The 25404-nt window shown below is 30.2% G+C and overlaps 1 protein-coding gene across 2 annotated transcripts in view; it reads right to left on the reverse strand.

Moving 5' to 3' along the window:
* The window catches only part of LOC131846005 (fibronectin type III domain-containing protein 5), a 107231-nt gene extending 89585 nt beyond the window's left edge, over positions 1–17646 (reverse strand). For both annotated transcript variants that reach the window (XM_059195222.1, XM_059195206.1), the window contains exon 1: positions 17406–17646. The gene's annotated coding sequence lies outside the window, so the exon portion shown is untranslated. The remainder of the gene's footprint in view (positions 1–17405) is intronic.
* Between the last annotated feature and the right edge of the window lie 7758 nt (positions 17647–25404).

Genomic DNA, 25404 nt, shown 5'->3' on the forward strand with positions numbered 1-25404 from the left:
AAGACGGCTGATCTTGATTTACAGTAAACATCCGCGATGATAGTGTCTTGAATACTAATAGATAGGGCGTTATGTTCTAGTAAATATGAAATTCATTTTTATACCTTTATCTTGTATTGTTAGTTTCAAGAAACACGATCAGTAAGGTGAAGTAAATTCTTGTATGGTCAGTTATTTAAATTACTTATTTCATTTTTTTTGTAATCTTTACGCTTTTTTTCTACATGTTTATGCATAACACATACTAAGATAGTTAAGTATTTCAGCTTATAATAATTTAAATTAAATATATAAATATTTTATGGTAGATCTGTATTTATTGCATGTACTTAAAACTACAATTATTTTATGTATAGGATCAACACGCAACATTCTTGCTCATTCTTCTTGTAAAAAGTCCGCGATCCAAATGAGTTGTAAGATAAAAAAAATATGACTATTCAAAAGTTCTTACATTAAGTTTATTTGAATAAAGATTATATTTATGTATACTTGAAAAAAATATTTATCGGATCAGATGTCCTGTAGCCATTATAGAAGATCTACCGACAATATTATATAGAATAAATAAAATGCCTGATTTTAATTATTTTTATCGAACTGGAATGGTAAATAAATTGATGGCCCACCTGACGATAAATCATATTCTATACACAAGAACAGCACCTGACATAGCGCTATCATGTGACGCTCGTGGATAGCTTATGAGAACTAGGATTTCATGACTTAATGTTACTGTTTTATTACACTCTTAGCTGATACACGTTTTACAAAGCAGTATACTTGCCTTTTTTTTATTTAATAAATTAATAATAATTTTATTTAAATTGGAGATAAATAGTAAGTAAAAATAAACAGCCTTTGCTTATATGTCTGTTGCACATAAACGGAACCGTGACAATTCTACTTTTTGATTCTTTATATATGTGTAACCAACATAAAATAACAAAGGAATAACACACGAAGTAAGAGTTATTCAAATGTAAATGGTTACAATAATATGTGGAAAGGTAAAAGTCGGTGAAGGCGAATCTAAATATGTACCAACACAAGTACTTACATTCTTTGTTCTTTCGGTAGGAAGACCCTTTATAAAATATACCCAAGTTTAAACATAATGCTTTTAGAATAATTTACTGCTTTTGCCCCGCGAATGTCAATGAAATGCTTTTATAGCTGACCTCCAGACAGCGTGACACGTTTTTTTATAGCTTACAAGCTATGGATTCACGTTCAGCTATAGGCTGACCCACTCAAACCTGTCGATATGACAAATGATTAAGTGCATTGCGAATTCTCTATATACTTTAAAATCGTAAGTTCTTAATTTTTTAAATTATAGAATATCATATTCTACTACACACATATTCTACTACACAACGTCGAATGCACCTAACATCCGATTCACCTAACATTATACAGTTATCGAATACTATAAGCTACACTGACACTCGCAAAACTACAGACATTTATGTTAACCCAGAAGAAAACTTTTTATGCCCTTTAGTCACTTGGTAAAGTCCTTTCGAAGATTTTAACAATAAATGTCATCTGAACACGACAGTTTAGGTAAAATCCAAGGTATCAGTATGATATTCCTATACATCAGTTTGTCAGAATATATTACGATAACATCATCATCTGCTTCTTCCTTATCCCATCCCATCTTTAGAATATATTACGATATATCTGATATTATTTAATCAAGGGATATTGTGTAGATGTATGCATTAACACAAAGTTATAGAGTCAACACAGCACGCAGAATTAAAATGTAATACATGAACCTCATATAAGATTTCTTAATAAAGCTTATATCTAATAAATATTTACAGTTCAGAAACAACGCTCAAACTCTTGCACTAACTTTTAAACAAAGCCAATATCAATATTGACTCGCATTAAATCTAGACTCATTGTCGTTACCAACCCCTATTCTTATAAAAAGGTGTCTATCTCACAAATCTTTTATTCGACATAATCATTATAAATCTCCATTACCTATTCAACCATACGCGTGACTTTTTCATACTAAAAAAACCCCTAAAAAAGGTCCAATTATCACATTACGGTTATAAAATGTCAAAAGCCATATTTGTAAGGTCAAAACTATTATTATATTGTCGATAATACAATTCGATATATATAGCGTTTACATTATTGTACTACCCACGTGATCCTATATAAAGTTCTTCAAGGTGTATATCAAACATACACAATTTTCCATCCGCTTCAGTAAATTCTAAATTATTTACACAGTCTTATATTAAGAAAATCTCATTTATATGTATATATATGTGTATTTTGGTATGGGTTAATTTAATTTCGTAGATTTTACCATGATGAAGAGAAAGCGACGCTACATTTCCTATGTGGTTAAATTCCATGTACAAACGAGATATCGCCTTTGGAAAGTGTGATACTTTCCAAAGGCTATATAAATGTTTATAAGGGCCAAGGAAGATCAAAAAAGAAATGGATGAACTGTGTGAAAGATGATATTGTAAGAAAGGCAGTAAATAACGAAACGACTGCGAACAAGGATGAATGGAAGAGAAAAACTTACTACGCCGATCTTTACTATTTATTTGCAATAGTATTATAAGTAAGAAGCAGATGATGATGATCTTTGGAAATTAGTAACTCTTTCTTAGGAAAGAGTTACTAATTTTACCTTAGGGTAATAAATACCATCACTCCTAAGAATATCCTTTAATTCTTAAATAAATCCTATGGTAATCTATTGTGCTCACCCTGAGCAATAGATTACCATAAGTTACATTGCTACAGGTAGCTTTTAATAGTCCAAACCCCTCAATAAAAGAATGGATTCATTATTATCTATCATAACAAATACAATCTGAATCTACCACAGTTTGTATAGTTTCTACTTTTTGCATCAATACTTATTGACTATGTGCAAACTTTTATATATCGTATCGTATCGTATATCGTTCGTATTTTTATTATTTATTTACAGCATCGAGGGATCTTGTGGTATACCTCATAGCAAAAGATCACCGCCATCTATGAGCAACCGCAACACCATGAGAATTACAAATGAGTTGCCGGCCTTTTAAGAAAAGATAAGCACTTTTATTAAGTGTTTCTACATCGTAACTGTACTGAAATACCATAGTTATACGGCGATTCCACAATATGATTATGCGTACCAAAAAGTTTCTGGAAAATCTGATTGGTATTTTAATTTCGTTTGATTAGTAACTTTAAAAGCTTTAATCAAAGTCTATAATATTAAGATACAGAAAAGAAAAGGCTATTTTGTTTCAGATCGACAAATACTATAAATATTATAAGATACCTTTAGTCAAGAATGTTTTCGAATAATATCAGTAGTATAAAAAGTTTCCAAAGTGCTGTCACCTACAGCTTTATGCACATAAAACTATATATCAAAAACTAAAAAGAAACTATCAAGAGATATAGAACGATAAATGCGCGGAAAACAGTAATAAGTTTGAATGATCTGAATGATACCTTTGGGAACTATTCCGGTCTTTTGAACTTATGTGAAACAACGGACGGTACTTTAGGTGTACGCTGGACAGAATGACACATGAAACCAAGTTATTGCAACATAACAGCATATTGGAAACATATAAATGGTATATGAAGTATTATGAATAAATGGATGAAAAAAATTATGAATATTTAAATTATTTGTCATATCAAAATATAATATGAAATTGAAGTGACTTCTTTGTGGTTATGGCATGGGGGCTGCTATTTCATAGTCGAATGAAATGGTGCATCTGCCTGCGCTAATGGCATTAGCTGGCTCCAGTAGAATATGATAGTTTATAAGTCGTGTCGAATTCTACAGGATGACAATACTTTCCAGGTAAAACAGCGTGGATGTCGATTGGCATGGTACATTACTAGCATTGGAGCTCCTAGACCCCTTTACCAACATTTCTTGCCTCCCTTCCCCAGCGGGACTACTAGACTCCATTACTAACTAATTCCTTATCCCTCTCCCACTATAGTCATTAATCAATCAATAGAATATAGGTAACAAAACTATATACAGATTTCGTATTGTGTATATTTTTAGTCTTAATTTGTTAAAGAGATTGAAAAGAAAACACATTATCAAAATGTCATCGACACAAATTATAAAGGTTATATTTACACGTATTTATTGATGTATACATAAATTAGGTTAATGTACCTACTTATATTTAATGTGAAAACATTGGTCATCTTACATTATACATGATCCAATTAAGTAACTAATTATATTTTAACTCGCAGGTACTCCAACTTAATAACCTAAGAACGGACACAGGAGTACGTGACTTTGATATGAATTTCATATGGCTAATGCTGCTCGGGTATTTTTAATTTTATTAACACAAAAAGTAAGCTTTACCTCACAGGTTACTCTGTAACATTTCAATGATATTACAATTACCTATTTAAATTTAAAAAATCTTAATCTTAATAATATTGTAAACGCAAAAGTTAGTGAGTATGGATTTTTGTTTCATGAAAAACTATTCAACGGATTTTGATGAAACTTTACAGCAATATAACTTATACATCAGGATAACATACAAGTCATAAATATCACCCGGGTAGAACCGCGGGCACAGATAGTATACCAATAATTACATATATCCATCTTTAGTAAAACAATAAGTGCGATAGCAAACTGTCGAATTCTTTTTAATACAAACGAGATTCTGCGTATACAAAAGTGTTATAAGAGTAACTTTACATCACAAAGTGCACTTATGAATAATATATCAAAGTAGGTAAGCAGTGAAATATATACTACCGATTTTCAACTTTACGGGCATGTAATGAAGGTCCATGATCACCATACGTGTTACATACCCAGTTCATTGAATTTTAATAATCCTGTCTGAAGTCTGAACAGCCAACACAGGTGAATCAGTTTAGAACTTCTCTCATAAGCTATATAGCCTACTATCTCCAGAGATATGTATAATTAATGTAAAGTTTGTTTATAAGTGTCAGAACATAATGTTGGTACTTAATTTATTACTTAGTAATGTCTACAGGGAAGTGTTGTGGTTTAGTAGTTTGTCCCAACTTAAATTAAAAATGTCTTAACTTGATCGCATGCAAGAAAAAACAATTATTTTAACAATGTATTTCACTAAGATAGGTTAAGAACAATAAACTTTATTTATCGATTTTATGACATAGGTTTCTCGCTAATGCTAACCCTTGAAGGGTTACAGTAAATAGAAAAACTGTACGATACCAAAATTGTTGAGACAGATTACTTTGTGATTTCCTTGTAGTAACGATACCTTTATATGTCTGTAATTTCTGACTTACTTTTCTAATAATAATAAACTATACCACGCATTGCTATTGGATAAAAACATATATTCCTACACGAATCTCACTAAAACCATTTGTTTATTTCGAATCTTTGGACATTCGAAAGTAACAATACAATCCTCATAGGTCCCAGTATTAAGGTCGAGTTGGAATCTTACAAGAAAATTCTTGAAAAAGCTTTAAGTGTTGATAGGGCCATCTCCCACGGGACTAAAGACATATTATATGGACGTGGAGCAAATAACAGGTAAATAGTTGTTTATTGTCGTCGGAATTAAGTCCAGTATTCTTAGAGGATGAAAAGAAGTGAGTATTAGGAAAAGCTTTCATGATAGTTTGTCCCCTAAATGTTTCATAGCAAAATAACAAAAAAGAAAAGAAAGTTCTCATGTCCCTTTTTTGTATAAACCTTCTGACAGGTATATAACCTTTTTATTGGAATTAGTCAGTTAAACTTAAGCCTTAAGAAAAGTTGCAGTAAAACATAGAATGTGGCTGCCTGAATAAAACACTCAATACATGAACAGCACTACGGAGATCACGTTATCAAGACAGCCGTGCTAAAACTCATGCATTGCCATTCTAAAGGATTAAAACGGTATTCTACTGATATGAATTTTATACAAATGTTTCAATGTGATCCAGAATCTAATCTCAAATATTATTATACTAAGAGACTGCCGATTTTAGGGTTAGCTTACCAATGTCATACCGAGCAAGGCCACTAGGGCATGCGTGTCGGTAATTCACGTTTTTCCCTTAATTGGCCGCTTAACAAATTGCTTTTCGGCCATATAGCTGTTGGTATTAGGAACTGTGCCCCTTACTGCAAAATGAATTGAAACATTTAGATATCTATTTGTGGAAAGGAGGAAGTATTTAGTCAGAACCATATAATGTTGTAAGAATTTATTGGCATAATCATTAAATTTATATTATTTTACTGAAATATGTATATGAAATATTTCTATTTGTCGACATGTGACTATATATTATTATAAATTTATGTAATAAAATATAATAATCATCTATTTATGAGAAGGTATGTTTGCTTGTTACCTCTTCAGAATTAAACGGCTGAATTAATTTTAATAAAAACACTAGAAGATTGATTGACTTATCCTACGAGGACATACATAAGCCATCATTGAATTCTAAAAAGTAGACGAAGTCGGTTAACAGCTAGTAAGAAATAATTTCCTGAAACTGTTTATTTAATAAATCGTAACGATGTTCAATATTCTTGATTTATCTAGTCAGAATTGCCGGAGAGCTCGAGCTCGAATCTCAATGATGAAAGGGTAGATTTGAGTAAATAAATCGATGAGCAATTTCATGCAAATTACTCCAATTGTTTTGATTAAGATAACACTATTATCTGTTTCGATATTAAATCTTAAATATCTATTACAAATTTATACACTACGTTTCAAATAAAATCATTATTATTATTAAATGGAAACATTTATTTATGTAACTGGGAAGGCAAACAACAGGGCCTATTTGATGGTAAGTGGTAAGATTCGCCTATATACTAACATCAGACCGCAGACATCATGGTATATTGATTTGCTCTTTCAAAGGACTGTCTTATTTCATATACATACTTACAAAACAACCTAAATAGTAGTTGAAATACATAAGATAGAGGTATTCACGCAGATGGCTTTATACAAAGTTTACTTCAGTTTATTATTTAAAAAATTGGCAAAAACAATATAAATAATAAGTAGGCACAATGAAATACCATTGTGTCTACAGTTAATATTGTTTTCACAGAATAGCAAAAAGAAACGAGTGAGTGAATAAGTGAGTGAATTAAAGAATGAATGAAAGAAAATTCCGCGTCGCAATTGAGAAATTTTGTGGATACATTGCTAGTCAGCCGACTGCTTTAATTTGTACAACATTCGTCACGTACCAACGGAAATTACCTTGGTGTACGCACAAAAACCAAATATCCGGGGTGTATGCGTATGATTAAATTTTTATACTTGCTCCGAAAATGTTATTCATACCTGATTATAATTATATTTTATACTAGCTGTGCGCGCGGTTTCACCCGCGTTGTATTTCAATTAATTATATATTAATAAAAATACAGCCCATGTATTATCCTGATGCATAAGCTATATTACTGTAAAGTTTATCAAAATCCGTTCAGTACCTTTTGCGTGAAAGAGTAACAAACATCCATACTTACAAACTTGCGTGTTTATAATATTGTTAACTACTCGCCCCGGCTTTGTACGGATGTACTTGTCTTATATATAAAACTTCCTGAATTCTTGAATCACTCTATCTACTAAAAATAACCACTTCTAAATCCTTTCCGTAGTTTTAAAATTTTAATCATACATAGGGACAGACAGACAGCGACAGCGATTTTGTTTTATACTATGTAATGATAATGATTAAGACTAACTGTTACACACAAATTCGCTTGGCATTTCCTTTTTATTGAGATAAAAAATATCTGATGGAATATACATTTCTCATTCAAGTAATAAATAGATAGACAAATACATTTATATTATAGTCGCCCCATCGCTTACTGAAGTCCGTCATAATAATCCCTATCTTCAAGTGATATTTCATTAATATCCGTTTTGTTAAGGAAAAATAAAAAACAGGAAAACAATTAGACATACTTTTGGCAGTTATAATACTATTGTATGGATAATATTATACGGAAGTATATTCCGCTGTTATACCCACAATCTTTGATTACTCAGATCTTATTGAATCTACATGTAATAAGGATGTTTTATGTTGTAAACATACTGATTGATTAAACCACAAACTTTCTCTTGTGCCATTAACTTGCAATTACATAAATAAATAACGTAATAAACGTCAATAAAATATAAAAGATATAAAACACTCTACATCCGTGAAACAAATGATCTTGATTGATAGATTAAACAAACCAAAGTGTATTTTGTGGTGACCATTTTACGAGCATTCTTGATCGGGAAAACATTGGTAGATACGAGTAAATATATTTATTGCTATAGTATAATTTGCAGTAATGTTGTAGCTCTTTGATGTATGATGCACATATATTCAGCAGCTTTGTCCGTATGATTTTGTACAAACAGTAAATTTTATGTATTATCGTTAGAACATATTTATTTATCTGCTATTTCCGAGCGTTGTGATTCGAGCTGTATGATTCCAATATGTTGAGACTTTCAATCACGTATCGTTTTCGTTACATAGTTTGAAGTACTGAAAATATAAGATATTAGTCCTGACTAACTCATTTATCAATGTCACACTCTAAACTATTGAATTTACATATGTCGAATTATCAGCACTATTTAAATTATTTGGTTATGAATTTATTTCTTCAATTTTTGTCATGTACGACAGTGTTCCGGAAAGTGAGTACGGCGAGGTATTCATATACCATGGTTATTAGTTTTTCGTCGCAGAAATAGCAGAAAAATGCGGGGTTGCCTAATAAGGCTAGTCTCCATTTTTCCATTTCTCCATGATCGGCATTGCTCAGTTATTTGGACTGAAATTTCTTATTAAACAATGTAATAAATAACAACAATATTATCAATAATGATAAATAAAAGTAATGGTTTCCATTTGTACCTCAAAAACTTCTTGATTTATTAGTTATAACTGGAAGGGAAAAAATTGCGAACCATCAGTCGAGAGGCAATGGATAAAATGTTTAATATATTCTAAATGTTTTATTTTTGTTATAGAATTTAAAAATTCAACTCATAATTTATTTAAACACTTCACAGTTGTTAAGCAATCATAAATAGATACCCAGCTCTTTCTGTGCGTCGGAGATAGAAATAAAAATCTTTGCTCTCAACAAGAATAACAAATGTGCGGTTGGACTGAGTCGTTTAGATTTATTAAATGTCCGTTCTCACATCGGGTATAAACAGTCGTATAAATCCATGCCCGTACCCACGTACCACCTACGAAGTTATAGCGTAATGGATACTTAAGTTGGGGAATAAACTGTGGTTTATACCCCAACTTAAGTGTGGTACTTATTTTATATTTCTAGTAATAACTCCAGAGAGCCCTTCGGAGGCTTAAGGCGAACATTTTTTCCTCCCTAATTAATTTCTAACTACATCCATTACAATATCCTAAAACGTGCCATTCGAAACATTTATTAACTAATATGGGACACAGTCACCTAGATACATCAAAATAATAATTGCATTTAATAATGTCTAGTAAGACAAATTCAATATTGTCTACTAGGCACTGCTGTATCTAAACTGTATCACCCCACCTTACATTTTCCTACTTTTATTTAGTATATAAGATCATTATTTTTATGTACACATTGTCAGTTTATCATCATCAGTAATATACATCGTCTCGACCAGCAACATCTTATTATTCACCCGCAACAACTAACATCAAGAGGCAGGAAGTTCTTAGTGTATCTATTTTTTGTCTAGTTATGTTTAGGTCTAAGAGTCAATCTATGTACTTAATTGCAAATTTGAAACTTATTTTGGTTTTTATCAAGGAGTACAGATTATTCGCTTTTTGGTTTTGTATATATAACAAATTTGGTTTTTCGGAAGAAATAGAAAAATATTACCCTGATATTAGAGCTTCTGAGAATTTTCCAATAAGTGCGTGCTGCCTATATAATAATATAAGGCAAACTTAACATTATATAAACACAAAAGAATCAATTCAAAGTTGAAAACTGTATCAGTAAGCAATTGAAGTTATTAGGAATATGTACTAGGTATATACATAAATATTAGGTCAATAATTTCAAATTCATTATCTATAACTACGTCGATTGTATTATGTTAAAACGTGCTATATGAATCCTTTATGATCCTAAGATGATTAGGCGTAGTAAGCCTACTCTAATTGAACTAAGATAATCACAGCATAAGCAAATTTACACGTAATCCCAATATCGCACCGTTTCAATGCTTGAATGTTCCCTATGGATGGAATATAAATAAATTCGCCTTCCATCTTTTTTATCTATATGACATGGGTCTACGAAAAGGGTTAAAATTGGCGCATTTATTATTTAATCTATATATCATATAATCATTCTATGGTATACTATACCTTAATTATTATTATTACATTTTAGTATTTTGCTACAATATTATGCGAGAGATATCATTAACCATTCCATTAAAGATTAGACACCCCGTCTATAGCTGAATTAATGGCTACTTCAGTCAATATGTCGTCGGCATTCCGTATAATTTGCGCGTTTAGAAACAGCGTCGTCATCTTACTAATGGTAGCTGTTTTGTAAAATCAAAGACAAATTTATTGTAGGAATATTTATATAAATTTCACCATAAAGTCTGCATGGAGCGACATTATACTATATGCATGACGTTGCTGTATTCAATAAACTCGTGACCCTATTTCAAAATACTAATAATACAAAAGAGATTTTAGCAAAATTTAGAGCATACATCGTATCAACCACTTTAAATTTTTTTTTTAAAATGGTTTTTCTTTAGAAAATTAACATATGCCATTTTTTAGTTATCACGACTAGTTAATTGTTGAAATTACGTTCACTAGAGCTGCGTGAACGATACACGCTAATGTTATTTTGTACCTGTTTTGACAAGTACGATATAACAGAAAAACCTATAATAGCATTACCACTTTCAGGCGTATTTATACTTATATCGTATGATAATTTATAAACATCTACATAAAATCTTTTTCAATCATCTACATAAATTCTTTATACAACTGCGTGTATTTTGCTTCTCTATCGTATCGTGACGATAAAATTGTCCGATACCATTCTATGGAAAATTATAAAAGCGACTATTATCTATAGACAACAATAGACAGCGATGGATCGCTTTATACAGCTGTCGTGTCTATACTACTGTTGACATACGTTGATAAGTTTCAAAGATGACCCTCGACCTTATTTGACCGACGCTGATATTTGTATGTTTGTATACAACAGCTGTATCATGTAGCGAAACTTACAATTTTTCTGATCCCTGGCTTACACTGCGCCATTCGTGGCATTCATGATTCACACCGGAATTAGAAAATTTATGGTGTCAAACGTTAAGATATGTTCAGTAAAATATATCAAATAGTTTGAAAAAGTAGTCTAAGAGGAAGACAGGTGAGACTTGCGATGCCCTAAGTACAAAACCACAAAGCAAAACATCAAGTATTCCATTGACTCCGAAGTTCTTCCATTGAGTAATACAGTCTAGGATCGATTCTAGACTGTATTACTCAATGGAATACTTGATGTGCAACTGGTACTCTTTGGCTACTACTCTTATGAGAGTACTACTAGAAACAAGAAAATTATGTGTATGTACTTCGGAATACCATAAGACTATTTAGACTCAATTCAAAATGCAAACAATGAAAGGTAATATGATATGACTCATTATTTGTTGCCTTCTAAATTATCAATATGATATACACCTTGTATGTTTACTCTTTCAAGATAGATATATGTAATAGACACTCACAAAATCGTTGATTAATTACCTATTTAAAGCAGAAAAGCGCTGTTTCATTAACATTAAAGACGAAGTGCCTATAGAATGGAACAAACATGTCAATTTATTTCTAAAGATCCTTCAGTAAAGTTGTGGTAAAGTAAATGTTTATTTCAGTCTGCATACCGCAATCCTAATATTTACACTTAAAGCTACTCAAACTGTGAACGCGTAGATGGAAGCATCATTAAAGCTAAAATCTAACATTCCCTTTCCTGAATATTCACATGTAATTTAAAATATAAACTCAATGCAAATATACAGTAACGTTGTATTTTGAGTAACAAACAGTATTTGTAGGTAAATTATTCTCTTAAGACAACTGCTACTACAAAGCCAGTGAGGACCACCCTCTGGTCTCTTGACTGGTTTTGTAGTTGCAGAGCCTCTATTAAGTAAAACGTGAGCATCCCAACCGAACTGAGAGTAATTTTGGATGTTGAAGCCATCTCGAAATTTTGTACTTTGATGATTTCAATTATTAACACCAAATAATTTATACCTTTCTAAACAGGGTTAAAAAGCAAATGGACATCTGCTCGAATCGAAATCTGTTGTAATTCTGTCATTCTGATACTTATACGTTTCAAATCCATTAAGTACAAGAAGGCCTTTGAAGTCATTTACGAACTGAAAGTTTTACATGGATAATAAATTATAACTTTTTAAGGCTTAAAAATCTGAAAATCTTTCATACAGGACTTTTAACTTACTTGAGCGTGATTCCGTTGATTTTGATACTTACAAGTAAATTTAACTATCTATTATTAGTTCCTCTAAATACTCGCCGTAATATTAAGAAATACATTCAAATTATTTACAAGCCTCAAAAGAGAAATGATTAAGGTACAAGATACAACGCTTCAACGTTGCATGGTTTGAATTTTAATTAAAATTGATTGATGCTGTAGAATGCTAATTGCCGAATAATTAACTTAGCTTTAAGGCACAGTGTTAACTATAGATTAGTAGTAACCAAATGCTTAGCTTACTAAATTTGATACGTCATCAAAATATTAAAAATATACGTACTTAACATTATACACTATTATACAAATTGTACTTTATATTTAATAAATTAAGTATAAGAAACAAATGTATCTGGATTTGCTCACATTTTTACGTAGTTGTCGTGTACTTTTTGTACTTTTTTCTAATACTATTTTTATTTCTTCATGTTGTATGTTGAATGTTTTTCTAGTTATCTTTTCCTTTTTGCATAAAATATTTACCACGAACTAAACATAATATAAATAATTCTTCAATGTTTCAACACGCAAGTTTCTCGTTCCTTCTTCTAATGGGTCATTAGAAGAAATAGGAAGAAACTTGCGCGTTATTCTTTAAAATTAATATAATTCAGTATAGCTATACACATATAAATATAGCTATTTGAAAAACAAAATAAATCAGTCAAACTTATCAGAGAGAAGTAATATTGACACTTTTACTATTGTCCTCCATCTAAGCATCTGTTTTTTTCTTATTTCATACATGCAGAGTCACCTTACACATCCAAAACACAGTAAATAATCTCTCTACCTGTTACATTTTTGATATTTTATTCATATACGATTATTCTATACTAATTTTTTCTTAGTTTTAAAAATATTTCTACTCACTGTGTAAAATGTATAACGTATGTTTTTCTTAATCGAGCTTTTTCAGCGTAGGCATGGAGAACACAATAACCTAGTATATATTTGCCTTCCCTGTACTCATAAATCTTTTCACACATACCTATATTCACTTTCTGTCCGGACTGTCACCACAAGCGTGCTTATGTCTCATTTGTTAGAGCGAAGTGACTAATATGACGTAAACAACATAAGGGTATAAATTAAGTCACGGAGAATATTCCATACATAATACATTTATACATTATAAATATAACTTTATCAGTTTGTTCGGGATTCAGTAAGTTTTTATGAAATTGGAAATACATCCCTACATGCTACAACCTAAGTGGACTCGGACAGTGCGGTTTCCGAGGAGTTCCCTCTCGTGTACACTTCTCACGATACTACACCCCCGGCCTTTAATCCACCGTTTTCAAATGAAATTTGATGAAAACCTATCTTGGTGACTAATGTGACATTTTGAACGTTCTAAGTTCCACAAAAGTAGAGGAAAGTGACCAAATATGGAATACCATTTTGATTTTAGACATAATTTCCACAAATCTTATAAAAAAAAACTTTTTGTGGTAATTATTAACAGTCATATATTTGTACTTAATTTGTGAAAATATTAGATTACATTACTTTGAGGTAAAAAAAATCTAGAAAACTAAATAGTAATAAAGGTACCTATATATGGAATAGGTATCCAAATATATAGAATACCATAAACAATATCAAAAATTAACCTTAACTTTAAAGAGACTCTTAAAAAAGTTTGGTATAATAAAGAAAGCAACACAAATTATGTACAAAAATCGCCAATCCAGGTATAAATCTCAGGGCTAACGCAATTATTATGTACCCATATGTGGGATATGAGGCACTTAATCCATGTTTCCCTTGAGTATCATTCAAAAACAGTATATTACAAAAAATATACTCCGAATCTGCAGAATCTGGAATGGAGCTGTATATATATATTATTACCTCCTCTTCATCTAAATCTGACGTAGGCTTAATATTCTCTTTTAATTTCTTCTCATTCTATTTTTTTATTTTTGTTTATTTGCCAATAAATTTTCTTTATTTTATAAACAATGAAAAATATATAATTAACAAAATTGTCAAGTCAGGTGATACTTCAGAGAACCATTTATGGAATAATCCATAATTGGATACTGTAATCTGTCCATATTTGGATCTTCCTATGATTTCCAACTGACATATACATTTTTATATAGTTATGTAAGTAATACAATATAATACCGCTAAAACATACAAAAGAACATCTAAACAGTACATAAAAGCTATAAAAACCATACTGTGTGGACTTTCTGTACGTGAAATATTTATTTTTTATATATATTAGAAACTTATGTGGTGGCGATAAAACAAAACACTGCCACAACGACGAAAAGGCTTCCTCGATTGACATGCTATAATTTATATGCGTAAATGTGAGTAGAAAGATATAGAAAATCACTGTCTATTTAAATGTGTGAATTCGCAGTTTAGAGAAATGGACGTATTGCATATTAGGATACTATTCCATATTTGGTCACTTTCCTCTACTATAAAGTCTTGACTATTCCTCAACTTTAAAGTGTATGAGAACCGTAATTAATAATTTCCATACATGAAAGTAACCGGTAACAGAAGCCTTTATATGTTCTGTATTAGTTAAGCAAAATAGATTTGATATCTTTACACATGGCTTTATCTGCGAATCATTAATTAGTATTTTTAAACTTGGTTCTGTTTTGCAATTACTAATGCTATTTTGGCAGTGCTTGTCACTCTATGCGACTCAAAAATACTTTTGTAGTGACTAGTTTAAAAGTCAAGCTAAGAATAATGTTAACTCTTTTGATGTGACTTAATTTAATATTGTTTTTTATATGGGATACCTACTAGCTGCCCCGCGCAACTTTATTTTTATCACAATTACTTAACATTTATCATATATGTCGCTCAATTTACTTAACATCTTTTTAAATTATAGCCTATATGTTATTCTGATTATAAGCTATATTACTGCAAAGTTTCATCAAATTCCAGTAACAAACATCCATCCATCCATATTCAGAAACTTTCGCATTTGTAATATTAGTAAGCGTAAGTATATATGGTAAGCGGTAACCATCGCCTATATACATAATCAGGACTACGGAAGTCGTTATAATGTGACATCCGGGATACCATACTCATGCACTGTCATTTTAGAGTATTAAGATGGTATGCCTCTTATTTTGTAATTTCACTGCCTAATCACACCCCACTACCAAAACATAGCTTACAAAGTAAACTGCTTGATGGCTGAAATACTATCTATTTCAGCCATCAAGCAGTTTACTTTGACTGATATAACCACACAAACAATAATCAGCTTAAGTATCATGCTAATTATATTTTTATTGTTTAAATATTAGTTAAGCACGCTGAAATAGCTGTACTGATTTGAATGACATTGGCAACGTCTAGAATCAACGGTCCGGTCCGACCGACGGTGTCCAGAATCAAGACAAAAAAAATCTTTCAATCTCCTTTTTATCAATTCACGAGGGAATTGATACTATTTCAAGAAGCACTAGTTAGATATAAGGAATAAAATATATGTTCCATTCATATAATTTAATCTTCAAAGGAGATTCCAAATACGGAATAAAATAACAACATTGTTTTTTTTGTGGCGTGTGTCTAATCCACTATTCTACATGAAAGACTAAAGTCTGCACACCCTGAATATGTTTTTGGACAGCGCTCATGCGTACATTTAGCCTTTGTTGGTCTTGCTCCCATTTCCATATTTATGTTTATGCACATATTTTGTTTTAAGACTTCAACATTGATAATATTCTTAATTGTAATGTATTTTCACAACAACCTGATATAAGTTTTTTTGTACAACGAACGATTCATTATACAAAATTAATATTTAAAAACATAAAATTATTAATGTCGTTACTACTACGATTGAAGTTGATATTGGAAGACAACACAATGACATAAAACTTCTTTGTTAAAAAAATATATTACATGATATTATTATTTTTTTTATAAAATTATTCAGTTAATAAAAATCTTATTTATTTACAATTTACTTTCTCTTGCAACAATATATTCAATGATTTGTTCCCCCATTCGCCTCTTGCGACATCCAGTGGACTCTATTTCATAATCACATATTGGAAGATGTAATCAGTATTCAGGTGTTATCGTTCTAGTTTTTTTTATGTAATGAGAATGGCATACAGGTTTAGGGTCATAAGTTAATAAGTTTAGGGCACTATATATCACAACCTCCTGCAAAAAGGTTTTTTAAAAAGTTGCTAGAGTAGCTTTATAAAAATAATCACAACAAAATGAACAAATTCTTTAATTATTTCATTAATAACTTTAATAGTAGAAAATGATAAAATATAAGTTATATAAATTTGGGTATAATAAGTACAATACCAATAGCGTAAATCGCAACCAATTAAATAAATAAATTTAATTAATTGAATAAATAAATATAATTCTATAAGAATAGAATTAGTACATACTACACATGTCGGTTTAAATTTGAAACATCCAAAATTATAGCAAAATATAAAAAATACAAATATAAACATAGGTATATTATAACAATTACATTATTGAAATCGTCATCTAGCTGTTTATGGACTGTGGTACAGTAGCTACTTCTACTTCAAAATAATGTAATTATGGCTAATAAATTATTAAAAGACATTATGTTTCTCTTTTTTGGCAAATAGTACGAAATTACTACGCAATTATGTACACAATAACACGTGTTACTACGAACTAATGTATATACGTACGGCCAAAGAATAATTATTTTTACGTATACATATTTGATGTTTATATACAATAATTAAAACCAAATACAGTCGTAGCTAATTAAGATTATAATAAAACTTACCTTTACGAAAAATAAAAATCAGGACGGCCACACAAAAAACTCCACACGCGTACACTTCAGAAAACTTTAGCACTTTAGCAGAATGCCCGAGACACTGTTACCATCCTCGCGCGACACATAAGTACTATCCACATACAGCTTAATATTTAAAAATTTATAAGAAATATAAAATTTCGGAGTGAATGGTCGGGTATTTAAATTCCAAGTCCGCGACAGAGACCTGAACGCGACCGGAGTTATGAACGAGCTCACTTCAACTGACTGTGGATTGGTTGAGGGCGGGCGGTTCAGTTGAAAGTAGGGCTGGCAGTATGACGCTTTGTATTGATGATTACTTTAGTCAATTACAGCTGAACATGTCAGATACGTAGACAATGTGGTAAGAATTGTGTCAATAGTCTCAAATTGTTAGCGATGACGTATTTTACTAGTTGTTTATTGTCATAACAAAGAAATTTGTTTAATCTAAAATATAACTTACTTAGGATTCAAGTTTTTATAACATCATATTTAACGTTTGAAAAGTTTCATATAGAAACATTTTGTTTCGTTTATTTAATTTGAATGGCAAACAAGCTGATAGTCCTCCTAGTGATAAGTGGCACCACATGTACATCACGTAACGCCCGTAAAACTGTTTATTCGTTGCCATTCAGGAAGACTAAAATGTTATACTTCCATGACAAATTCGTAATTGCACTGCAATAAATCTCCCTACACAGAACACAGCTAACAAATAAGCTGTTTTGAGACACATATAGACCCCCGCATACAGCTTTATATCAAGTCTACTTCTGCAAATTTCCGTGGCTATTTCTACCTATTTAGTACCTATGCACTACATATCGATAGAACTAAAAGAATTCTCATCAAAGTATCTTCAAGTGTTTCTGGTTGTATTTCTATGAAATCGCTTAAGATAAATAGAAAATTAATTCAAATTTCACATGTATACAAAATGTCAATAAAATCTATAAGTAATATGCTGTTATGAATAAAAATGAAAATAAAAAATACCTAATAGACTATCGGCCGTACGCTTATATAGTCGTAGCTTTGTGATATTTCCATTATTTCACATTTAAATTAGTAGAACTACAATTATATTATATTAAATAAACTGTACTTGTAGAAAACAGACTTGTAGAAAAGTTTTTATTTCATTAAGATATTAATTTACAAGGGCCTCGAATGAATATTATCCAGGCAGAACATATTTTTAATATTAAGTAAATTGGAAATCCTACCCTACTGTCGTAGGTACTTAATGGTCCAAACCTTTCTGGCTTCAAAAAGCTATATTTTTCCCAATTTATATATTGTTTACATTCTATGTCCTGCAAAACTCCTGTTTTCAGGTATGTGGTTTGCTTTTAGTTAATAAAGTATTATAACGCATGCAACATACCAAACACTTTAATACTGTGTAATTAAAATGTATGGATTTAATGCAATAAAAAATTAGCAAATTATAAAGTTTATACAGTAAATCTCACAGTTTATCACAAAGTTTTTCTATATCTCCACTTAAAATTGTCGTCTAGTTGCCTATCGAGATAAATTATACATTGTCATAACTATGAATGACTATACTGCAGTGTGTGTCCAATACTTGTATAAAACTCCAAGACTACGATTCTCTCAAATACTAATCTATGTCAATATATGTACATCTAAGTAAAAAATTGGGTCGTATGATATATAAATGGTTCCAAAAATACTGGCACCGTTACCTTGCTGCCATCACTTAAATAAATAATATATTTCAAACCTTGAACTTACTTTAACAAGCTTTTATTAGGTCAACCAGTAATAAATATGTAGATAATAGAATTTAAAGTACCGAATTTCATTCGCGTCTAATCGCACAATATCATGAAACTTTCTTGAAATCTCTCAACGTAATCATATGTGTAGGAAACTCGATTACACAACTTTAAAGCGGAAACGTAATAATTTCATCAGAAGATTCCATGAGAAAAGTTTTCTATTCGATTATACTTCAGTAATAAAAAGAAATTAATCAAATCTTTGCTTATTATTATTAAATTTTGCTTTTACTTATTTAATAATTTAATGATTCTCATTTCTTATTGTTAATTTTATACAAACTGTAGTATTTTATTATTTTATATACGGTTTGTTATAACAAATTGTATATTTCATACATATTTATAATAATCTATTTATTTATAAATTAATAGACTTTCAGGATATATGAAAATATAATATAATGATTACATAAAATTGCATGTAATTTTATAGATTTGGAGAATTTTGCCCAATACATACAGTTACATAAGTATGTACCTTCATAGCAAATAACCTTACAAAATATGTGTAGGTATGGTTTAATTCATTAAGTTTGTTGCTATAAATGCGTTATGAAAATTTAAATGGGAGAACTACATACATTTAGAAATATACGACTTGGAATACCCGCCTACATACGTTTATCGATGTTAGGTTAAAAAATAGAATTGTGAGTCAACCACATGTTGGTAACATTTGGAATAAGTCGATACAAATTACATTACCTTGGCTAAAGTATTGGAAATAATGACCGTAATTAGTCCCTTCAGAGAAAATTCCGATCGAGTCACTATTGAAATTGGGTCGAACGCTAGTTACGCGTATAGTGCAACTCAGTGGCGGTTTTTTCTTGACACACATACCTAAATTAGCTTTTTTTTTTTAATAATTGAATTTTTGTAGATTTTTTAGATGTATAAAGCTTATCCCATTATCCTTATGTTCATATATTCAAATTTATTAATATTTGAATATCATTAATATTTTAAATTAATATTATCCATCATAAACTAGAAAAGGTAAAATAGACAGACCATATATATTTTCCATAAATATAAGAGTTTGTCTGACTGATACTATTTAATTTAACGACTAAACAGCTAGACGGGTCTTAAAATTTGAGGAGAACATATGTACATCGTATTACGAAGTGAAGTGGACAAAAACTATAACAAATACATGTAGTATTTTTGGATAACAATGCAAAACATACCATTACGCATAATTGTTGTGAGAAACTGATGTCTGGAATAGGTATAATCTGTAATACAGATCACGTCAGGTGCATGTGATATATGTTCAATTAAATACGATGCATATATTACATATAATATACTGAAATCATAGAATGTTTAGAGGTAAAGAAAATTACGTAACGTAACGAAAACTCTCTAATGCAGACTAAATTATAATTAACAGCCAGTACCTACAATATAAATAATATCAAATATATTTCTACATATATGTATATGAAGATTTTTATACAAAAAATATAATTTTATGTACAAGATTTTAACTTTTTTTTATACTAACATATTTTATATCTTTGACACAACGTAGCGAACTTTTGGCTAGCATTATTTTATTTTATATTATTATGAAAAGGTTCAGACACTAAAAAGAAATCATCTCACATATATTCAGAAATAGACGACTACAAATCACTATATTACTTTAAAAAATGTACATCTATTTATGGAATAATAGCTATTAGCGACCGAGTACAAATAAGATTAATATATAGTAAACAGTTTGACCCGTCATTGTTTCGCACGCCTGTATAATTTATGTAACTGGGATCGTCCAATTAAATATATTTAAATCTTAAAATAAATCTCTACATTATCCTCAAAACTTATAGATAGTTTAGAAGTAAATGGTGAAACAGGTAGAAGAAAAGAACTTTGTATTATCATACTATTAAACATTATTATCACAATAAAAAAAGTATTTATATTAGTTAATTAATACAAAGGTGGATTTAATTAACTTAATTTTGGTATACATTAATTTTGAAACAAATTTCTATTATAATACCATATTGTGCATGTATTGAAACCATTAACTATGAGTTGGTGCCGGTCTGACCTTTCGGATTACAGTAGTGAGTTCTCATGGAAAAACAAGTAAACATCATGCCGTAGCAAGCCAGCATAACTATTCATTTGTATATATTATATATAATACATTATACTTGCTTATAAAATCGGTTTTTCATGAATGATTTAGGCTGGTAATATACAGTTGTTAAGTTTCCCGAATGCAACTAACATGTCAGAAATAATCGTATCGTAAATCACTACGGTTACTTCAACTTTAACAAAAACTTAGATTTCTTATTTATTTTATTTTTTAACTAGCTACCCATCCCGGCTGTGCACGGGTGTACATGTATTATATGTAAAAACATTCCTTTAGAATCACTCTACCTATTAAAATAAACCACACCAAAATCCGTTGCATAGTTTTAAAGATTTAAGCATAAATAGGGACAGACAGCAAAAGCGACTTTATTTTATACTAGGTAATAATAATGATGTTGATATTTCGAACCCATCGTTCATGGAAACACTATAAAGAAAACAAACTGATATAGATATGGTAGTAAGGGGTAGGATACCGTAAAGTCAACTGTTGCGTTTACCACGACATTGCATATAATGAATAGAATAGTTCTACCATTTTGGATTACAGTTATGAAGTAATGAGACCCTCAATAAATATCTACCGCACTTCCAATGAATGTGTAACGTTGTGCAGAAAAATAAAACCGTAAAAAACGGTTTTACGACACTATCACTTTGTACAAAATTAATCAAGCGCTGACATGTGTCCACTGCTTCACAATTTATTAACACACACAAAGTAGAGCGTTTTGCAGTGTCCAGTATTAAATTTATTTTTCATTCCAAATGGAAGAATGGTATAAAAAGCCTCTTTTGTAATGCAATTTAAACTTGTTTATTGTTATGTTTTAAGCTTTACATATTATGATATTTTTTATGTTTGTATAAATATATATATATATATACAGTAATATTATAAATGTGAATGTCTGTCCATCAATCTGTCTGTATATCTATTTAAAGAGATAGCAAATTCTAATACAAAGACGGCCGTAGCTTATCTTTCTTCTAAAGACGATCACGACTTGATTGCCTAGTGAATTTGCACATCGCCTTACTGTCTATGTTCACTGGTTCCATCAAATCAAACAGTTATATTTATGAGTAGGTAGATTTTACAAATATACTCCCTTAATCATCGCTAATGTAAAATTAAAATAATTAACTGGTTATTGAACCTCTCTTATGATGAAACCGAAAATCTAATAGTTTAATTCCTGTATTTATAGTATATATCAAAAAATAAATAAATAAAGGAATACATAAAACGCATACATAGGTGCAATAAACGCGCTTATATACACACACCCAGACACACACACACACACACACACACACACTCACTCACTCACACACACACTTGTTCTAATGCTCATAAATTATAAATATCATTTGTTTTATTTTGTATACTTTGTCTTTCTCTAAATGTTCTTAAGGAGTAATATTCATTTATTTCCATTTGTTTTTATTTAAATTGTATACAATGCTCTGGATATGGGCGCAAATAACTGCAACACAGTTTTTGTAAACAAATGTAGTTGTTTACGTTTAATATATTATTGTTATAACTTTGTTTTTGGTTTAAATATAACTTTAAAAAAATCTCTGTATGTATTATGTTATATAACAAAAATTGTATTTAACTAAAGTGCTACTTATTACCCAGGAATTAATTCGCCCTTTTAATACTACTCTAAGTCCGTCCTTAGTATGTAATATATCTTTGTAAAATTTCGTAAAGATCCGTCTAGACCTATAGTCGTGAAAAGCTAACAATCAGACGGACAGACACAGTTTTATAATATCACTATGTATCTTCATTACATAGTAATGATTATTAATGATTGCTTAGCGATAAGACCGCCTTTTGTATCAATGTAAATTTTCTATTTTAATTGTTTTTATTTTTGTTCTATAATTGGTGCAATAAATATATATAAAATGAGTATAAATAAAAAAAAAGTATAAAACAAAGTCGCTGTCGCTGTCTTTCCGTCTCTATGTATGCTTAAATCTTTAAAGCTACGCAACGGATTTTGCGGTTTATTGTAATAAATAGAGTGATTCAAGAGGAAGGTTTATATGTATAATACATATACACCTGGACGAAGCCAGGGCGAGTAATTAGTAATATAATGAAATAAAATTATGTAAGTGGGTGTTACGAGAGTTGTACGTAAATATTCTGAAATCTTCGTTTCATTTAATATAACGCCGGACTACAACTCCTTCAGGCCAAAAGCTACATTTTAAGAATACACCATCTGTGTAAATGTACTTTTGATTACAAATTATCCTTTGACTAAGAAATAAGTTTATAAGTAACTTTCGATACTTTCATTTGTAATAGTATTTTTTCGAACTAATGTCTACTTTTTGATTGATGATAATGGGATGATTAAGCCTTCTCCACTAATAGTAACTAGATATTAGCATATTATATTAAATTTACATTATTTCCAAGGTATACGATATATACTCTTTGCGAGTACCCCTGGGGTACGAGCATCTCATGGGGATGATAGTTTGTAATGGAATTAGGGTTGACGTAATTCCATTACAAACTATGATCCCCATGACCGAAGACTGTATATACAGGCTAAAAGTGTGTGTGTGCTAAAAGTGTGCTAAAAGTGCTCCTTGAATTCAGCTTCAAGAGATAAAATTGTTAAAAATAAACCCTATTAAAAAACAGAACATCAAAATATAAAATATAGAAAAACTACCAAAACGGTTAACTTTAGCCACCACATTGATCAAATAACACTAATGAAAGCGCCAATAAACATCGACTGGTAAGTATATACGGAAAACAAATACAAAATCTTGAAGTGAAAACAATTGACAAGTGATATGGCAGAAATAATATTTTTTATTAATTACAGAATAAAATTCCATATTTAAATAGATGGATGATATTCGAAATTTAAACATTAATTATTTTATAATCAGCCAGGATTAATAAGCAATTTATTTTAACCAGAATTTTTGTATACATAGTCTACGAGGTTTTACGATCTCATAATAAGTCGAACACATGTATATCGTAAATTTGCATATTATAGTTTGTATGTATGTATACTATTATATTTACTTTTGCTACTCAACATTATCTTATTAGATAAACTAGATACGTATGTTTGTTTGTAATTGCAGCTCAGTTTACAGCTGGCAGCGCATTTGTTTATTCGAATGCAAATGCATGCAGATTTAGGAGCTGAGCACACGATAGGTAATTGATTGATCACTCTAGAATTGATGGTTCTGTAATCATGCATTATTCATTGCCTACGTTCAGATATTTCGTTGTCAGATATAATATACATATATTACTCCCACACATACACACACACACATACATTGTTTATATTGTATTTTTTACATTGCACTGAATAAAATATTTTTCTTTCTTTCTTTCTTTACATACATACCGTCACGATTATTATCCCAGGTTCAGTAAACGCAACTAGACATGGCGACATTTCGCGTGCGAGCCTCATGCCGTCTCACGTATTAATTTTTTAATTAATGTTGGTGTTTCCTTTACCAGAGAGTTAGTCAGTTAGAACTATAAATTGGCTTACTTCTTTTTTGATTGCTAAATTTGAACTCATGACTTCTTGGGCGGATTTCAGGGTAATAAACTATTAAATCACAGGGCTAACTGATATTCATATATAAAAAACTTATTAGAAATAGCTACTTCAAGATAATATAAACAGACTTTACAAAGTCATTTATCTTTCACATTATTTTCACCAGTAATTTGGGGTGTATAATTTATTCCAGTTTAAAATGTGATATATTTCTTTCAAATTATATAGCAGACGTATAGGCATAGTCATCAGATATAGTGTATCTTCTATATGTCACATGACCATGCATGCTATATATATAAAGATGTGAGTGAAATGTATGGAATAATAAAAAACACTTTTATATTAATTTATTATTTACAGCATATATAAACTTAATTGTAATATATTATAGACGGAAATAAACATTTAATTATAATTACAGTGAATTAAGTCTTCGCGTTACTTTCTTGAGTTTCATCAAAT

The sequence above is a fragment of the Achroia grisella genome, unplaced genomic scaffold (genome assembly GCF_030625045.1).
Source record: "Achroia grisella isolate CSIRO2021 unplaced genomic scaffold, CSIRO_AGI_Agris_v1 utg109, whole genome shotgun sequence".
Classification (NCBI taxonomy): domain Eukaryota; kingdom Metazoa; phylum Arthropoda; class Insecta; order Lepidoptera; family Pyralidae; genus Achroia; species Achroia grisella.